Source organism: Lygodium microphyllum, chromosome 6 (assembly GCF_053477565.2).
Source record: "Lygodium microphyllum isolate KBCC chromosome 6, Lygodium_microphyllum_v1.1.10, whole genome shotgun sequence".
In the NCBI taxonomy this organism is placed as follows: Eukaryota; Viridiplantae; Streptophyta; class Polypodiopsida; order Schizaeales; family Lygodiaceae; genus Lygodium; species Lygodium microphyllum.
Genome location: NC_141140.1, coordinates 85994300 through 86002962, shown reverse-complemented (window position 1 = coordinate 86002962; position 8663 = coordinate 85994300).

Here is an 8663-nt window from a genome sequence, read left to right as displayed (position 1 = left end):
AATATGGAGGTAACTAGTTCAAATGGGAGTTAATCGGGCTTAGTTTTGAGTTAAACTGTGGTTACTTTTCAAGAGAGGCTTCTCTTTCCTCTTTCTTCAAGCTTTGGTCAAGCTTTCATGGAGTTCCCAGCCAAGATCTCTTCCTACCACACAATTCTGTGCTCAAAGACTTCATCCAAGCTGAGAATCAATTGCTTCAGCTCTCTAGCTTCAAGTTAACAACCATTGTGAAGGATCACTAGTGCTCACACAGGTCAAAGCAGTCCCAAAAATTGTGGCGCAATTTTTGAGCTGCATCAGGCTTCATCTCTCTTCTCTCTGACTAACTTACATGAAATCTTGACTGCTCCAATCTTTAGCAAGAGAAAACCTACAAAATACATCAAGCTTATACTCCATTCTTCATCCTCAAGGTTTCATGTAAACCCTAGATGAACAATACATGGCAGCCATGAAAGCTTTAGCCCAAGATTTCATTTCTCAACAATTTCTTGAAGATTCTTCATCAATTCAGCCTGTGGGATCATTTTAGTAAGGATTCTTTACAACAAATTGCAAGGATTTCAGCTCATGGAGGATATTGAAGCTCATATTGAAGGTTTATTTTAGGGCTTTCCTTCAAGGGGCTTGAATCTTTGGTATTCAAGTGTTCAAGCAAGCTTAGGGCATTGATTCTTCACGAATTTGATCATATTGGAGCTTATATGGACTGATTTTATGGATCTTACAAGTTTTATGGTGGATTCATGATGGATTATGGAGAATTCTTCCATTATTTGGATTGGAGCTGACATCTACCATCTTCTTCAAGCTTAATCAATGTATCTTTCTTACTTAATCTCTGAAATTTCTCAATAATCCACTTGCTTATGCTTTTCCACTTTTTGATGAGAGATAATTGATCAATTAATTCTCTAAATTGATCAATAGATCAGAGATTAGTGCTCTTCCTATTAATCTGAACTCATTTTATTGAATTTCAACATTGATTCATTATAGATATCATTTACCAAGTTTGATGCATAACCTTGATTTCATTGGTTGAAATTCTTTTACCCAAGCTAAAATATTGTAAAAGGGTAAGTACTAGTAATCAGTGAGTCACTGAATTGCATTGGTAAGACTCTTTTCTTATCCAATCTTTCAAAATTTCCATCCAATTGCATGTCATGAAAGGGGCTAAATGAATATTTCAAAAATGCACGTCATGCTAATTGATTAGCATAGAATACTACTGCGATGTTGATATATCCACCGAGGAAAAAGGTGGATGTTGGGGGAGAAGAGAGGTGACCCTCCCTCACTATTGAAGATCCCGAAGAGGTGCAACCAACCAACCCGGGGGGAACTTTGCCCACCTCCCTGTGATTCGGAGCCCGTGTAGTAGAGAGCCTGTTTTGTCGTTTTATTTGTCACACAAGTACAGCAAGTGGAAAATTAAAGATTAAAGTGTCTCCAAAGACTCAAGTACCTTCAAGAGCAAAATAGGGTAAAACATGAACTTTACAGGACACTACAAGGAATTTACAGGTCCTTACAGGTAGAAACTTCATTACTGAAGTACAGGTGCAGGTACTACAAGGTGCCCACAAGTCCCATTCAGCCTTCTAAATCATTTGGTGGCCATTTGGGATTACTATTTTACCTTATACGGTGGAAACATGGCATCCACTAGTTAAAACAAGGTGCAGGCCTGGACAATTTAGACTCAAAGATTGAAATGCAAAATTTTATGTCCTAAATTTGTTATAGCATGCTATAGCTCATCTTAAAGAGGGAATCCTTGGCTTCGATTTAAATAAAAAAAATTGGAATCAAATTTTCCTAGCCCAAGTTATAGCTATTTTTCTGATAGGGGGTAATGTAGGACTACATTATTATGGCAAGGCATAAAGGTAAAAATAAGGTCCATGATGATGATGCTCAGAAAATTAGAGATTCTATGTTGATGAATATACCCCAGGAGAGCCCTGAAGAGCCTCAACAACATGGAGAAATCAATGCACTTAATAATGCCTTGTGTGCACATGAACGAAGGCATCACCAATGTCATGAGGATCTATTATCAAGAATGGAGCAGATGGTTTTATCTGATCAAACAAAGTCTTCCATTGAGAAATTAGTGGATTCAACTATTCAAACAAAGGCTTCTATTGACAAGTTAGTAGAATCTAATGCTCAAATAATGGCTCAATTATCCCAATGGATGCAAATGCAAATGGGATCTAAAGAAGCAAAGGAGAGCTTATTCAAACTGTGAGCCCTCAATCCCACTTCAGCCACCTAACCAAAATGGTCAAGGTCATGAAATTATTGGATAAAGGGGTATCCCAAATAGCGAATATAAAGTAGGTGAAGCTTCATAAAGGCATGATGAATATTTGGGCAGTTTGAATGGTGCCAAATCCCAAGCTTTTGGGCTAAAAAACCAACTCCCTAGAGGTCCTCTATCGACGGGAAGGTTTCATAGTGGTTCTCAGGCACCTATTGGGAGATTTCCATCAATGTCTAGCACTCATGATCAGTCTATTTTGGGACAGCAACCCTTCCATGAAACATTTTGGCCAAGTTCAATGGTCAATCATCTTCACCATCCGATTTAGAGTGGATCTCCAAAATGGAATCTTACTTTGACATATTTCCTAGAACTGATGACATGAAGATTCATTTTTCCTCCTTGCACTTGGAGGGCTTTGCGCATACTTGGTGGAGGTATATTAAAAAGGAAAACATACTTGTAGAGATTTGGGAAGCTTTCAAGAAACTTATGGCTAAAGCCTTTGTCTCCCCTCTTGAAAAAGAGAAATTGACACAGAGATGGTATGGTTTAGAGAAAAGAGGCCTAAGTGTAAGAGAGTACACTAACCAATTTCTCAATCTAACCATGTATGTAGAGAGCATCAGTGATGAGGCTAAGCTCCACAAGTACATGTATGGCTTAGAGCCATCCTTATCAATTGATGTCATGAAACAAAACCCTACTTCTCTTTTTAAAGCTATTGAGCTTGCGGAGTGCTATGGAAGGAAATATAGAAGAGAGTCTTCATTTCAATCTGGTTTTGGATAGCCAAGGACTGTTTTAAAACAAGGACAAGTTGGTAACATTTATGGCAGCAATCATGCACCAAGTGGAGGCTTAAGAGCCCCAATTTATCCACCGTTCAATGCTTCAAGACCTCAAAGTAATCTCAGGACAATAAGCAATCCTAGAGTTGACTTCAAACAAGGGGAGTGCAAGTCTAAATCTATTTCAGCGAACATGAATTTTAATTCTATTCCTATGGACCTCTACAAAGAAAGAAAGGAAAAAGGCTTATATTTCAAGTGTGGGGAAAAGTATACAACTGATCATGCCACAAAGTGTGTATATAAAAATTCCAAAGCCAAACTTTAGAGTATGTTAGTCTTTGACTTGGGTAAGTTACTCAACAATATGTGTACATCACATGGGTTCAAAATTAGGCATTTTTTAAATACCATTTTTATACATTTTTTACATACACAAGGGTGTAATATAAAAGGATTATTTACAAATTGAATAGAAAAGGGTTATGTTTTATTTTGAAAAAAATCACAAATAAGGATATTTATAAATAGGCCTTGAACGCACGTAATGTAGAGGATTACATATAGTAACTTCCCCTAGGTCTTTGAGGATCCTGAAGATGAGATTGATGAAGCTAATGCAATTGCAGCTAATGCTGAAAATGATGATCTTGAGGAAGAAGTTGGGCAAGAGTATTTTTATGATCCAGATAACTCTTTTCCTTTTGATCCAGGTGGGAGTGTTCCTTTTTATCTAGATGGGACTTATCATGAGCCACTTGCTGCCGTAGTTGTTCCATTTCCATGGATGCTTGGACAGGTTCTAAGAGCCCTAATACACTCTGTATAAAGGGTAACATTCATGGAAAGGTTGTGTTCATTCTGATAGATAGTGACAGTACCCATAGTTTTGTGAATAAGGCCATTATGGACAAGCTGAATTGTCATTCCACTGATTTACAACATCCCATTAGAGTTCAAGTGGCCAACGGTGAAGAAGAAACCAGCACACAAATATGGCCACAGATTTCTTTACAACTGGCTGAAAATTTTAAAGCAAAAGTAAACCTGATTACCTTGGAAATGGGGCCTATAGATATTGTACTCAGTTGTGATTGGTTGATGACATTAGGCAAAATCACAATGGATTTCTCACAGCTATATATACAATTTATCTTCAATCGACAGCTCATCCATTTACAAGGAATTCCTAGTAGATTAGATTTTCAGCTTATCACCATTCAACAACTCAAAAGGGAGTACAAGAGGCATTCACATATATTTGTTTTGCATTTGAATAAAGAGATGGAAGATCAACCCATTAATTCAGCAAGTCATCCAACCTTGACAGCTCTTCTTGAGGAGTATAGGGATTTGTTTGAGGTGCCTACTTCATTACCTCCCAAGAGAGCAGTAGATCACCCTATTGATTTGGAACCCAACTCAAAGCCAATCAATAAGCCACCTTACAGATTGTCTAAGTGTGAGCGAGAGGAAGTAGCCAAGCAAATCAAGGAACTTCTTGAGATGGGATTCATCGAGCCAAGCTCTTCACCTTATGCATCTCTAGTTTTGTTAGTAAAAAAGAAAGATAGATATTTCAAGATATGCATTGACTATAGGGATCTTAATAAGATCACAGTGAAAAATAGGTATCCAATACCTAAGATTGATTATTTGCTTGATGAACTCAAGGGAGCTTGGTTCTTCATGAAGATTGATTTGAAGTTAGGATATCATCAAATCCGCATGTGAGAGGGTGATGAAATCAAGACTGCTTTCAGGACTAATCGAGGGCTCTATCATTTCTAGTTATGCCATTTGGGCTTATAAATGTTCCAGCTACCTTCCAGAGCCTCATGAATAAGATTTTGCAGACTTTCCTCTTTCAGTTTGTCTTAGTCTTCTTTGAGGATATTTTGATTTACAGTAAGACCCTATAGGATCACTTATCACACATAAGGAAGGTTTTTTATGTATTGAGACATCACAAGCTTTCTGCTAAGGAGAATAAATATTTTTTCATGCAAATTGAAGTGGCATACCTGTGACATATTGTTAGTGAAAAAGGGATACATGCTAACCCTAAAAAGGTGAAATATATAAAAGATTGGCCAACACCTACTACTACTATTTCTCTTAGAGAATTTCTTTGTCTATCTTCATTCTACCATCGATTCATCAAGCATTATGTGGCTATTGCAACTGCTTTAACTGACAGGTTGAAGAAGGAAGCTTTCTTTTGGGATGCTCTTACATATAGTTAGCTTCAACCAGTTAAAGGAACTCCTTATGTCTGCTCCTATTCTAGTATGCCCAAATCTCTTGAAAGAATTTACCATACAATGTGATGCCAATGGCCAAGGCATTGGGGATGTTTTGTTACACGAGCATGGAGTGATTGCCTTTGAAAGCTGTAAGCTTATAGATAAAGAAATGGCCATAAATGTTAATGACCAAGAGATGTTGGCTATCTTGCATGCAATAAAGAAATGGCACCATTATTTGTATGGTAGTTGATTCAGAGTCCAGATTGATCATATGGTTCTTAAGTATTTCCTTACTCAATCCAATCTTACTCCTAAGCAACGTAGGTGGGTAGCTACACTGCAGAATTATGATTTTGACATCACACATATGAGAGATAAAGACAATATAGTGACTGATTCTCTTTCTTGTATGTGGGCTTGCAAAGTTTCAACAATGACTGAGCTGCATAGTGATTGGATTGAAGAACTACAGGAGGCTTATCTTTTGGATGAAGAGCTTGGCCATATTTTTTAGAAATTACAACAAGGTCTCATAGAAGATAACTCGCATTATCAGCTTAAAAATGGCCTTCTTTGGTTAAATGGCAAGATTGTCATTCCTTCTACCTCTTCTTTTACATGGAAAATTATGAAGGAACTACATTTTTCACCTTTAGCTAGACACCTTGGAGTTTTCAAGACCTATGATAGGATCAACAAAAGTTTCTATTTGGAAAGGGTTGTGGAAAGATATCAAGGACTTTGTCCTGAAGTGTATGCCTTGTCAGCAAAATAAGGACAGCATCCATAAGCTAGGTGGTTTGTTTTAGCCATTACCCATTCCTACATGTAAATGGACTCACATTACCATGGATTTTATTATGGGCATGCCTACTACCAAAAAGGGATGGAATAATATATGTGTAGTGGTGGATAGAGTCACCAAGGCTGCTCATTTCATTCCAACCAAGACCTAGTTTACTGCTTTTCAAGTGGCCAGTCAGTTCATGGAGTAGATTTTTAGACTACATGGATTACCGCAGGTGATTGTTCATGATAGAGACTCAAAGTTCATGAGTAACTTTTGGCAGGCAGTATTTACATCCATGGGCACTAAATTGGCTCCTTCTACGGCCTATCATCCCCACAGACTGATGGACAAACAAAAAGGGTAAATAAATGGTTGGAGACTTATCTTTGCAATTTCCACTATGATATCCAAAATTCATGGGATTATTGGTTACACTTGGCTGAGTTTGCCTACAATAACTCTACTTATGCTAGCATTGGATTTTGGCCCTTTGAGGCTATGTATGGCTATAAGGTGCCCTTACCCACAGTCATCTTTAATGAAAGAATCAACCCTTATGGGAAAGAAGAGTTGGAAAGAATGCAAACCCTTCTTCAGCAATGTAAGATGAATCTTAGGAAAGCTGAAGACCAAATGAAGGTGTATGTTGATGAGAAGAGGCAACCTTTGGAGTTCCAAGAAGGAGAATTGGTTCTATTGAAGGTGCCCAAGTCTAGGTACTCTACTTTGAAATATGGATCTAGTAACAAGCTTGCTCGCTGGTTTTATGGTCCCTATCGGATCCTGAAACGCATTGGAGACTTGGCCTACAAATTGGAGCTACACTCTTCCACAAAGATTCATTATTTTTTCCATGTTAGTCAGCTCAAGCATTTCTATGGTGATCCTATTGATACAATTGATGAGCTACCACCTATTGATGAAGAAGGTCTTATTCAGTACATCCCAAAGGTTATCATAGGTCAGCGTGAGAAGAAGCTTCGATCTCGTTCCATCATTTAATGTTTGATCAAATGGAGAGGTTTACTACCTGAGGAAGCTTCTTGGAGGCCTGATTCTATATTAGATGAGTCTCCTTTCCTAACGGACACATTGGTGGAAGCCTACTAACTACGGAGCTAGTTTGGTGCAGACATGTACATGACAGTACGTTGTTTTAGAATATTTTTTATTGTGCCTAATTTTTAGAAAGAAGCCACTTACATAGATCAAAGTACTCTTCAAGAGCTACGTTTTGATATGTGGCACGCCTCATTTGGACACTTCTACTAGAAGTTATGGTAGATTTGGTCCAACAGGGTCTGTTTACACAGCCAGCTATCTACTTCATTCTGGGTTCATCAGTTGAAGACTTTATGGCTTTATATACGTTTGAAGCATTCCTAATCATGTATATACTTAGGCTTACTTTTGTTCTTTCATTCTAGTCCATATATCAGTCATCTTTCATTCATTTTCCTATTTGTAAAGCTATAAAAAACATAGTACTCTATTCTATCCATCCTTTTCCAGTCTTTATACTTTTTTTTAAAAAAGGGAAAAAACCGTTGGGATGGGATGGATTGTAAGAAGCTGGGAAGAATAAGGATTTAGTGTGAATAATATTGATGATATGCCATGTCACACTGACATTGGTATAAAAGGAGAGGACATGTAATTTTTCATATCTTTTTGACACATTAACACATTATTGTCCTTCTTCTCTCATCTTGCTTACAGCTTCAATGGCTTCTTTCTCTTTCCTATCTTTCTCTCTCCTATTCTAGTATTTCTCTCTCCTTGTCACTCTATTTCTCTCTCTTTTGCACTCTTTCTTCTCTCTTCTACAATCTTCTCTCTCCTCTTCATCTCTCTTCAATCCACTTCTTGACATGGTGTGATAGGGCTATTACATGTAGGTTCCTGCCTCTTGTTTAACTCTAATGTTTCTTCACTTTGGGGCCATTTTGCTAGAGTATTCATTTGTCTCACTTTCCTTTGGTCTTTGTCAGACTTGTGCTTCCTCATGTTAAGGCTTGTTGGGTTGGAAGAACAAGCTTGAAGGAAGTGAGAAGGAGGCAATTGAGTAATCAAAATATTGGCATGTGTCCTCCTTAGTCTTAGAGGCTTAAGGCTTTGTAACCTTTTTCATCCCCCCTCACTCAACATGCTTTAACGTTCGTGCTTTTGCTCACTTGATCTATGTGATGATTGAGAACCGATCTTTGTGAAAGATAAACAGACTGATGATAATGATGGAGATCAATGTACTCTTCGTGTGTAGTAAAAACCAAAGTTTTTTGGGGGAGATGACATTGATAATTAATTGTCAAGGATTACATGAGCTTAATTTTCTCATTTTATTGACTTTGACAATTCAAGTGCACAAATTAGAGTTTGGAGTGTGAAGTTATGACGTTTTTTTGTGAAGAGAGATAGAGAGATGATACAAATGACTACTATAAAAATCTACATGAAGAAGACATGTGACTTAGATTATGATTGAGAGTGAGATCATGACTGTGACGAAGTGAGATTACCACATGTACATGACTGAATTGTTGGGATGTTCAAGATTT